Below are 12,636 nucleotides of genomic sequence, written 5' to 3'. Positions count from 1 at the left end.
TGACTAGATAATGTGAAGCTTAAAGATAGCTTTAACAAGTTCTTTTTGTTGAATCAACCAATCCCCCCACCTCTTTTTTATTAGATCATTTTTTGATGGAGGTTTTTGCCTTCCTTGAAGGATACTCTCTATAAACTCCAAGATAATTTTTCTAATCCTATCCCCTCCTCTTGTAATTGCCAACATTATGATAAAAAATTTTATTTTTAGGCCTCTTCTCATGTGGGTACTACTGATCTTAGTATCATTGAAGATGAAAATTTAAGATTGTGGTTTACTCAAGGACTTAAGAGGACAATAAGACATCTTAAGGCGGGCCTTTAATATAGATTATGACCACAAGGAGTTCATTTCATGTCCTTTGGCATAACAAGTACAATGGCCACACTCAATAGGTTAATGTAGGATATAGTCCAACCATACTTGGGTGATTTTGTGCTTGTATCCTTTGAGGATATCCTAGTTTATTCCCAAATTTGATGAAGAGCACAAGGCACATGTTCACAATGTACTATAATCACTATGAATGCATAATATCTTTTCAAAAAGTAGCAATTGTATCTTTTTCACTTCTAAGATTGAATATCTAGGATATTTTTCTAAAGGATAGTACACCTATAGATCTTATTAAGGTTAGAGTTGTGGTGGAATGGCCAAAATCTAAGAGTCTCAAGAGAGTACGCGGGGTTTTATAATTCATAGGGAGGCACATAATTTTCATCCAAGTTTATGCTCTTATAGCAGCACCCCCTTGAGCTTCCCAAAAGAATAGTAAGATAATATGGAAAACATTGTAGCATGCTAGCTTTGCCTTGTTCAAGTTTATTCTCATAAATCCACCACTTCTCAAACTCCCAAATTTACTAAGGACTTTGAAGTTCTTTGTGATACACATAAGCTTGCACTTAGAGATGTCCTGGTATAAGAAGGGAGACCACTAGCCTAAAGTCTTAGATATCAAACTACACTACTTATGACGTGGAGTGGCTAGTAGTGGTACATTACCTCAAGTTATCATAATATTGTCTTCTTGGTTGCAAGTTTTAGCTTGTAGTTAACCATAAACACTTGACGTGGATCTTTATGTTTTATTCCCACCTATCATCCTCAAAGAGATGGATAGATAGAGCAAGTAAATGAGGTGATTGAGAATATAATTAGGGCCATTAGAAGATTCATCTTTTGCTTGGGAACCAAATGTTTTATCCAATTCATTATAGGCTTCTTTTGCTTTTGTAATTCCCAATATTTGATGAAGAACATCCTTTGACAAGCCCCATTCTATTATCTTGAGTGCATTATTATTTTTCTTTTTCTATGTTGGATCATCAAGAGCCTCAAGTTCCTCAAATATTTCCCAAAGTTCTTTCCTTATTAGGTGATATATGGTTTTCATTTTCTGAGAGTGAAACCATTGCCATTGAAATTTTCCATTGCTTCAATTTTAGTCACTCAAATGGTAGTATCTAACTCCTTTTATAGAAAGATGATTTTTTTGAAGGAGTACAAAAGATTTTGGCTTTGGAAGAGTGTGAATAAGCCTTTTGCTTATCAAAATAATTGATTTGGTCTTTATGAAGGTGTGAATACAACCCTTTTTGCAAATGATTTTTGAGATGACTAATTCAAGCATAGCCATTGTGAATAGTACCTTACAAAAACCAGTTTATGGTTAGTAGTGTGGATAGGGGCTTATGCCAAATGGGCTTGCTAAAGACTAGTGTTAACATGACTTAACTACTAAATTGGTTTCAAGAGAGGAAGGTGTGAAAGGGGATAAAGTAATGGGTAAATTAAGGCCTTGGGAAGAAAAGTATAAAACAAAGAAGATAAGAAAGGGAAATCAAATTTAGCACAAACACATGACTATTTTTGAACGGTGTTGATCACATGAGGCCTCAAGGATGTCTTTGTTGATAGCAATCTGAGTGAGGGCATCATTCTTGTAAGTCGAAAAATTGATTTTGGCACCACAAGTATTCAAAAAATCAACAATATTGTGTGTGTGTGATAAATATAAGCAAGCCCCTAGCTTCTCAGAAAAGCAACCCCCTTCTCAAGTTGAGCCTTAGCTTAAGCAAGCTCCTTGCTTGTTGGACAAGCATGCCCTTTTGTGTAAGCAATGGCAACAAAAACTGAATGTTATAAAACTTGACACCAACCTTATGATGACTATAATCTTCTTCTTCTTCTTCTTCTTGATAATTCAAACCTTAAAAATGGATTAAGTATGATAGTGAGTACAATCAATGAGATATACCTCTTCACAAACTTCAATCAAACTCCACATTGTTTGCAAGCATTCATGTGCCAAGCTCTGGCCTTCTTGGGAAACAACACCTTCAAAGTTTGAACTTCTTGGATCTTGTGCATGGCTATGAATGTCTCTCTACCTCAGAAGCCTCAAGGATGAGGCTCTGACACCATGTTACAAAACATGGTTGAGCATGGAAAGAATAGTGGACAATAGGGGAAAGAAGAAGAATAAGAATGAAACCATAATGGCATGAAAGAGACTTGATTGATTGATAGTTGTCCCAAGTACTTTCTTTTATAGCTTTTGTAGCTAGGACCTACTCTTCCCTCTTTTCTTATGGGGTACCATGCCTTACATGTGCTTGCAGCACTACCTCTAGCACCATAAATTTTAACGCTTCTAAGAATAGAAGTAAGGCTTTTCTTTGAGTGGGATCAACAACAGATGAAGTGGCATTATGTTTATCTTCTCAACTAGTCTAGATGATCAAAAATCATTTTTAACTTAGAGATTGTGTTGCCAAGTGGTTGAAGAGACTAATATGACAAATCTTGATCCAATTTGATGTACCCAATTGCACCAATAGTAGTTTTTCTGAATTAGGTTGTCTTTGCATGTAGCAATAGTGTTAGTTTTTCTGAATTAGGTTGTCTTTGCATGTAGCAATAGTGTCAATGTTAATGTCTGTTCAATGGAATTTAGGAGAACTAATGTAATAGACAAGACCTTTAATAAAAGTTGAACGGGGTAACAATGGGTCTTGATACCCCCTAATATGGAAGTTAGTATATGTGTGTATGTGGATGTGTAAATGTGTGGAGGTGTGAATGCATGCATGTGCGTGCGTGTGTGTGTGTGCGTGTGTGTGCATGTGTGTGTGCGTGTGCGTGCGTGCGTGCGTGCGTGCGTGTGTGTGTGTGTGTGTGTGCACGTGCCCATGTGAAAACTATAGTAAAATATGTGCAAAAGTAAATAATAATCTAGTCCTATTATTTTATAGATATGATTAGCAAGTAATACTTTTCCTTCTCTCATTAAGGCAAGTTCTTTTTTCAAGTTGAGTAGCAAAAAGCACAAATCTTGAATTTTCTTTGAATTTTTTAAATAATTGATGGACATTTTTATGGGTTCAATATTTCAAAGTAATTTTGTGTTATTTGATTCAAAATTCAAAGTGAATGCAACCAGATGTAATATTTAAAAAATTAATAGTGCATTATATCAATATTAGACTCTTTGAGTTATCTAAAGAAATGAGAGGGATCTTTTAAGTGTTTAAATGATGAATTTTATAAACACTAATAATAACAAGAAAACCCTTAGGGCACTCACCAATACTCGATCCTTGCGAAGGAAACAAACTACTTGTAGATTTATGTGAAGTGTTTAATAAGTCAAGATCATATCATGGTTTGGAGTACTTGGGAAATGTATAAGAATCATTGCATCATAAGCAATATGTATGAATGCATTGAGGTTAACGTTTAATTCTTTCTCACTTCAACATGAATGAAAAAGTGTTCTTGATAGTATAATTGACAAGCATCTTATATGTGGATGAATGAACGCATTTGATCTACATGGTCCATAGTTAAGAATTTGTCATGGAATGGTTGTGTCACCAAATGGGGATAGGCAATGCATAATACTTATCATGGTAGCCGATTTCCTAATCAATCTTGCTCCTAAAGTATTAAAAGTATAGCATTAAGTATCCAAAAAGATAATCAAAATCGCGTGCTTCAAGAGTGAAATTTAAGCCTAATATTAAATAGAGTTTGGCTCAATATTTTCAAAGTTTCATCAAGAAGATGAGAACATTCCACTTATATTATACAAAATATGTATTTGGGACAAATGCTATCTCTTAGGGTCAAAGAGAATACATCAAATTAGGATAAACATATAGGTAGTGGTTCTTCAATTTCAAGGAAGCACATCTTTGTTGCATCCTCAACACTTGTGGAATTGAGATGAAATGTTTCTTCATATACGACACAATCACTATGCAATATGATAATCACCCAAGTATGTATGTGTTATGTTGTCTAAACATCTAACTACCCTGGTTGTGAAATTGTTTATTAAGGATCAAAGGTAGCATAAAACATGTGTATCGTGGGATTCAAAAGTTTTTTGGCTAACTATGAGAGTATGAAACATTATTCTAAGTGGTCTATAGAAGGGGCATGAATGCCACAATAGTGATCTTATGCAAAAAATTTCCATGGCTCAATGGTATGCAAATATGCTATCACTTTGTAATAAAAAATGGAATATAGTAGAGAAAGACTCTAATGCCTGAGTAGTAATGGAAAATAACTCAAGTCTAATAATCTAGTTTCAATATATGAAGATGGTTGATCTTACTGTTTTGGTAAAAGTATCAAGGTGGCTCAGCAAATAACTCTAGGTATGTATACCATAGATGGTTAGTTCTAAAGAGTACAATGTGAACAAAGTTATGTAGAAGGACCTAGAAAAGGAAACTAGTGTGTTGAGTCATGCTAACTTGAGAACTCAACTCACCCTACAAACCATGTAATATGAATGTTATTTCAATTATAACTTAGTTTGCAACTAAAAAATACTACATGTCTTTAAAGCTCGTGTTAGATATTTATTCAAGAATATTAGAGCTTATACATCTTACCACTCATTCACTTCCTAAATGTTGAGAAATAAGGCATAGTCTAAGCCTTATCATATGGTTGTATGTATCTAACTAGAAGCATGTGTAAAGGGTCCCTAAGTTGAGGGTATCTATCACTGGAGGATAATACTAGTAGTTGACTTTGAGAAGAGAAGTATAATGAAGATGAGGTGAGCATGCAGCTCTGGACCTCTGCTTGCGCTATTTCAGGGACTCCCTTCACTTAATGATGTTGGTCATTTGGTATCAGAGCTAAAAATGATACACCAATATTAGCCATAGATTTAGTATGCCCAATGCCATGGGCATGCGTGATGCTTCCTCATGAGTCCATGTATGACAGAAGGAATGGTGACATGGGAGGCTGCGAGAGGTTGCGCTGCTGCTGCGACGAGGCTCCTTCGTCAACCTCTCGAATAAAAAGGTCATGGGAAATTCCTTTAAGGTATGCGTAATCAGGTTTGTCATCAAATCGGGGAGCTCGATCTGAAGATAGGGGACTTGAATGGGCCTTTTTCAACTAATAGGACTCCATGCCATCTCTGCCCTGCTGGGACTCTTCGCGGACTGTTTGAGTCAGCAGGCTAAAAAACCGGTGAAAGCTCGAGCATGCCATAGCTAGAGTCAGACTGTCTCCCCTCTGCACATTTTCCATTGCTCTTTTTTAGCCAAACTATAGTGGAGAAATTGGGAATTCAAGCGATGATTAAACAGATCGCATCACAAATAGTGCCATTACAAGAGCAGGGATTTGATTGCTTCGAAGCAATAATTGGGTGTGAAGGAGTGCAATTGCAGGCCGTTGAGAGTTGATGATCAACTTTAGTTGACTTCTTATGATTTTTCAATAAGCAACAACATTTTATCATTCAAGTTTCCAATCAACAGCCAAACAGTGCCCATGGTTTGAACAAGAGATCGATAGAATTGGGGAGGTTGCGTTGCGACAGCAGCTTCAATTCGGGCCAGTGCCACCATCATACGAATGCCTTTTGGGGCTCACGGAACAGGTCAGCCCAGCCATTAGCAATCAATGGTGGCAAACTATGCCACATGCAAGAGCTCAAAGACAATTCTACTATCGATATAGCAGAGAGAAAACTTCCAGTCATTTGTTTGGTTGAGAGAGGAGGGAGGACTACAACGAAGTAATTGCTTCAGGCCATATATATGGCCATATCAGATCTACTAAATGAGCTGCATAAAGATATATTAAAAGATGATCCTAAAATGGAATGGAAAGTATCACATATTGTTCTTCAATAGTTGGATGATCCTTTCCACTGACATATCTGGAATAGCTGTAGAATGCACGAAGAATCTACTCAACATCTGTTCTGGGAATGTGTAGAAGTCAAGGGCAGGTCCTATGCACCCTACGGGAGATTATTTGGAAGCTGATTTTTTGCTCAAAAATTTTGGAAAATTTTATGTAGCTTCAGCTTGATATGTACTTCCAGCTTGGGGAAAATTTGCAGGAAAAATGGTCAATTTTTAGACCCGTGTTTTGATGCATTTTGAGTCATACGGACATCGTTTGGGATCTGAATTGGATGTTTCTTGTTGGGAACTGAATATAGGACATGTTGGCATCATGGATGGATGCATATAATAGTTTTTGGACACATGTATGATAGTCATATTGCTAGAACCTATTTTTACATGCATTTTTTGGCTATTTTTTATGCTTTTTGGTCTCGAAGTGGACCATTGATATTCGGATTGGAGCATGCTACTCAATACCATTTGTGGACAGTTTGTATCGCTGGTTTTTCTGAATTTTCAGCAGTCATAATGTTTGACACGGCACAGATCACTTAGATTGTGGGAGACAAATTGACCAACGACAACTATAGTGTTTGGTCTTACAGGATGGAGAATTTTTTTATGGGTAGAGGTCTATAGGATCTCATAACAGGCGATGATGAATGTCCAGAACTTCCTGAACGTCCAAGTAAAGAGCAAAAGAAAGCGTATAAGGATTGGACAGAGATGAATATGAAGGTTTTGCATTGGATCTCCATATGTATTTCAGAAGCCTTGATTCCTCATATAAAAAAGGCAAGTACTTGTAAGGAGGCATGACAAATCATAGAAAAAATATATGGAACATGTACAGAGGCTCATAAGATACAACTCAAGCAAAGATTACATGGTGCATGGAGAGGCAATCGCAGTATCAATGACTATGTGGCAGAAATCAAGCAAATTGCAGAAGACCTTGCATCCATTAATGCACCTGTTGATGATGATGATTTAGTGTCAGTGACACTAAATGGACTTGGACCAGCTTTCAAATCTTTGGATACCTCTATTTCAATTAGAGGAGGCTCTATGCCTAACTTTGAGGAGCTTATTGGATTGCTACTTACAAAAGAAATCAAGTTGGGATTGAATGCATCTAGTAGTGGCAAAAATGCAGGTGGAGATAGTGTTTTCTATCACGAGAGAGGTCATGGCAGCTCATCTAGAGCTAAAGGTTCTTCACTTGGTCGTAGTAATTATGGTTTTGCTCGTGGAAGAGGTAACTTTGGTTGTGGTGACTTCATGCATAGAGGCAGGGGGAGATCTTTTCCTAGAGGTAGAGGACGATCTAGTCCTTCATAGAGAGATAGCACTTGTTATTATTGTGGGCAGTTTGGTCATTTTGAGAGGGATTGTTATCATAAATAGAATGCCATGTCTAGGGGTCATGGAAGGACACAATATGGCCACTATGCATGCACTTATGGTGGTGCAGGTTATGGACCTAGAGGTGGATCACCTAGAGGTCACCCATTTGCTATGGAGCATGTGCTTGGGAGCATGACTCACCCTCTTCGTGAAAATGATTGGTTTTTGGATTCAGGAGCTACCAACCACATGACTCATCATGTTGAGTGGTTTGATAGCAAGGAGCAAATGCAGAATGAGGAATATATTTCCACTGGTGATGATACTTTACATAAAATTACTCATATTGGTAGTACGCCACTTGTTACTAAAGATGAGATTGAGAATAAGCTTGGTGATGTACTTTATGTGTCCACAATAACTAAGAACTTAGCATCGGTTGGTCAAATGATAGATCAAGGATTGTAGGTGAGGTTCAATAAGTTTGAATGTTTCATTGAGGGGTTCCATAATGGAAGACCTGGGAAGGTGATTGCTCATGATAGAAATAAAGGGAGATTATTTGCTTTGGATGCAGGTACTCAAGTGATTTAAAACTCTATGTATGTTGAGAGAGGACATGGGCAAGATAAGGATGTGGAATTATGACATAGAAGGATTGGTCATGTCAATTTGCAAAGATTGAAGCAAAAGCAATCAAGACAGATAGTCTGTGGTCTACCGCATTTTGGATATGTGAATTTTGATCATGTATATGAGGCTTGTCAATTTGACAAACAGTCTAAATTACCATTTCCAAAGAGGGGGAGAATAAGCAGCTATCCTTTGGAACTGGTACACTCAGATATTTGGGGCCTATGTCAAAATGTTTCCATGAGCGGAAAATATAGATTCTATATCACCTTCATTGATGATTTTAGCAGAATGACTTGGGTGTACTTCTTGCAACATAAAAGTGAAACATTTGAGAATCTTTTGGAATTTAAATCTATAGCTGAAAAGTAGTTTGGATGCTACATAAAATATTTGAGGTTAGATAATGGTGGAGAGTACATGTCATATGAGTTTTTTGACTTCTTAAGAGATCATGGTATCAAAAGGAAATTGACATGCAGGTACACACCTCAGCAAAATGGTGTGGCTGAAAGGAAGAATCGGATTATTGCAGAGGTTGCAAGGGCAATGATGAACCAAATGAACATGCCATTGTCATATTGGGCAAAAGCAGTGCATACTGCAGTTCATATTATGAATAGAACACCTACAGCCTTGACTCATAATATGTCATCATATGAGAAAATGTATGGCATGACACCCACTGTTACATATTTTAGAGTCTTTGGATGTTTTTGCTATGTTCATGTTCTGGATGATTTGAGAAAGAAGATGGAACCAAAAGCTGTAAAATGCATTTTCCCTGGATATCCTGATGAGAAGAAGGGATACAAATGCTATGATCTAGTGAGTAAGGAAGTATACATAAGCAGGGATGTTAGATTGAGTGAATATGAATCATGGTACAAGCCCAAAATTGTAGTGGATGTTGATTCCTATGAAAGCAATGATGATGATGGCTATGGAAGGAAAATTTCAACAAACAACAAGGTTGAAAATCAGCATGTGGAAGATGCTTCAGGACCTCAAGAGAATGTGGAAAGCAATGGCAGTTACAGTCCATGGAGTGGTAGATTGAGAAGTGCACAAAGGAGTGCAGAAGTTGCGAAAGGAAAGAGACCCATGACTAAAAGTTCAGAAGATAAAACTATAGATGATGAGTATGGTATTCTGCATGTTAAAACACCTGGCACTAGAAGTGCAGAAAAGTATGTTCCACCACATGCTAGATCAGTTGAGACACATGGTAGTGTACCTCAATTGAGAAGGTTAGAAAGGGTAAGGTATCTAGTTGATAGATTGACTTATAATGGGTTCATGAAGATGCATTATACATACATGGTTTCTTATGTACAACAACATAGCAAAACAAAAGCTCAATAGAATCAAACAAAACCAATCACACACTAATAGGACATCAAAACACAATATGTCAGAACATCATATCTCCACTATAAACCATCATAAACTTCCAAAACATAATCAACCTCATCCAAAACACTCACAAAACACTTCCAAAACAACTACCATCATACAAAATCCATCAAAAATCAACCATTCAAACCACAAAAAAATAATAATAAATCATGAGGATCCCCCCCATGGCCTGTGCACGATCACGGGGAGAGGGGGAAGCATTTGCATGCAAATGCGCAAAATGTTAAAATGAAAATTACGAAAAAATTAATTAAAAAATGAAACCAAGCACTGGCAGATGGACATACGACAAAAAGAAAAAATATGTTGGAAGAAGAGATGAAGAGGGAAGAAAAATGAAACTGAATGTCTGAGGAAAATAAAGGGCATTCACATGGGAAAAATGAGAAAATCAAGTCTGCAAACACACACAGAAATTAACATTGGAAAATTTGTCAATCAAAACTAAGGGCAAGAAAAATGAAAAATATATAGGATGATGTAACAGATCAGCTTGGCACATCAAAACACAGTTTTGATAGGGATAAGATCCATTCACATGGAAAAAATAAAAAAAATACACTCAAAAATGTGAATAAAAATTAATACAGTTAAAATCAGCCATCGAAACAAGAAAAATGAAAACGAAAAATGTATGCAAGGAAGTGATAGATAGGATGGGTAAGATAGAATGCGGTTCCAAGGGCGATAGGACGCATTCACATGGAAAAAATAGCAAAACTACAAATAAAAACAGAGGTGAAAAATTAATACGAGAAGATTCGTGCATCACAATGAAGTACAACAAAAAGAAAAATTATCAGGGGAAACCTGTGGGACAGGGCCGATAGGTCAGAACATAGTTTGAGGGGTGGTAAAGGGGCCTTCACATGGGAAAAATACGCATGAAAACTCATGAAAAGATTGATAACATAAAATCGGTGGGCCGAAACAAGGGAGAAAAAGGAAAATGGTGCAGGGAAGCAAGTCGGACAAGGCTATCAAATCATAATTGAATTTCAAGGGGACTAAGGTAGGTTCACATGGAAAAAAGGCCAAAAATACACGCAAGAATACCCAAAAATACGGAAAATTTAATAACAAAAAAGCGTGTATCAGAATGGTGGAAAGTAAAAAATGAAAAATGTCAAGAGAAAGGTGTAGGTCAGGCCTCATCAGACCATTGTTTTGAAGTGAAAAACATATATTTTTATGGAAACACATGAAATGGGCAGAAATTTCTTCAAAAATTAATAACACAGAGTAATTTGGGACGCTTGGTACACTCGTAATATGTTTCCACCATTGTGGGATAAAGTTTTTATAGAAAGTATCTTTGGAAATGAGAATCTCCCATTCTTTAGTGGTAAAAGGAACTTTGCAAGCATCCATTGAATTCCTTTCCTCTTGGCAATTCCATTTCCTTCATTTTCAACCTCTTCTAATGCTTGTTGATGGCAGTTTTCCTTGGTTACGCACCAAAAACATGGAGCCCCAAAAAGAACACTAAGAAAATGGGGAATCTACTACAAGAAAATCTATATTGTATCATCAACAACCATCTTTTTTATATTTGATATGACCACAACAAGGAAAAGAACACCAGGAACTAGAAATCTCCACGCAGCTTCATAGAAACAATTCTCCCGCGGATTTAATTTGAACCAAAATATTCTTCATAGAATTCATCAAAACATCACAAAGACACAAGAGAATACACCATTTTGAATGGAAATCATCACATAGTATTCTTCTTCAAAGGTTCCATAGCTTTCTCTCACAATCTCTCACTCATAGATACATTGTTTTACATAGAATTAGCTCTCTCTCTCTCTCTCTCTCTCTCTCTCTCTCTCTCTCTCTCTCAATAGTACAATGAGATAATCAAGAATAATCCCTCATAACCCCTCTTTAGTCGTGGATACCCCTCCCAAGAGGTATGTTTGGTATGAAAGGTCACCAGGACCACTATAGTGTCCCTTGAGAGCTTACTACTGTCATTGTCACTTCAGTCTTTACTTCAAGTCTTTAGCAACTACTTCTTCAAGCTAATATGTACTTATATTCATCTCTTCCCAAAGTTGGAAACTTTCTCAATCTATACATACATCCATCATCACACTTATAGAGGCATACAAAACAGAAAACGGAAGCAGAGGCTCTACAGATGATCAACAAAGGGTTAATAGAAGGCATCAGAAAGCCTTTAGCTCAACTTAATTCATTCAAAACCATCAAGAATCAATGAATAAGCTTCCAAACACTCTCAAGCTCTATCAATCATCATTCTAACTCCTCATACTATAGAAGAAAAACAAAGAAAAACAAAAGCTCAATAAGTTAAGTTTTTAGAAAAGTGTTTCTTTACATTGTTCTATTTGAAGAGCATGGTATCCATGGGATTTTCTTCAAATGTAGATGGACATGTAAAGGAGTTAGGTAGGTTACATTGTATCTTCTTCATCCTATCATCCACAAATAGTATCATTGTAGGCCTAAAGTGTGGCCAATCAATATCATCAAAACATTTTAGAAAATATGGCTTCGCCCTAACTCCTTCCCAAAGAATGAGTTACGAGAACAAATGCACTGGTGGTATCACTTTCCTATAATCACCTGTAGTCTCTTTAGAAGGAGACATACAGGTGTGATATGTTCTAAAGAATATATGTGGAATTACTTACCAGGAATCTAGATCCTTATGTATCTTGCATCTTTTTTTCTTCGAGTATTGTTGATATAATGCCTTCTCATTAGAGGGGAATTCACCTTTAGGTAGTTGACGAAGATAGGAAATCTTCGATACACCTCATTCCGCTTCTACTCAATCTGGTGATTCTTATACATGAGCTACTCCTCCTTTAAGTCCACCTAATCTATGCATTTCCCTAACAAAGTTTGCAATACCCCCTTCTCCAAATTGCCCATACATGAACCTGCCATTCATAGTTCTATTACGTATAGAGAACACATTGACAAGATAATATTGCAAATATACTTCTATATAAGAATATCAAGTTATGTCTATAAAAAAGTCTCCATGCTACTAACTGAAGGGGAAGCTACAAGCTCTACCCCGAGA

This window comes from Lygodium microphyllum, chromosome 8 (genome assembly GCF_053477565.2).
Source record: "Lygodium microphyllum isolate KBCC chromosome 8, Lygodium_microphyllum_v1.1.10, whole genome shotgun sequence".
Lineage (NCBI taxonomy): Eukaryota > Viridiplantae > Streptophyta > Polypodiopsida > Schizaeales > Lygodiaceae > Lygodium > Lygodium microphyllum.
The sequence above is the reverse complement of the archived record's forward strand: the minus strand, read 5'-3'. Positions refer to the sequence as shown.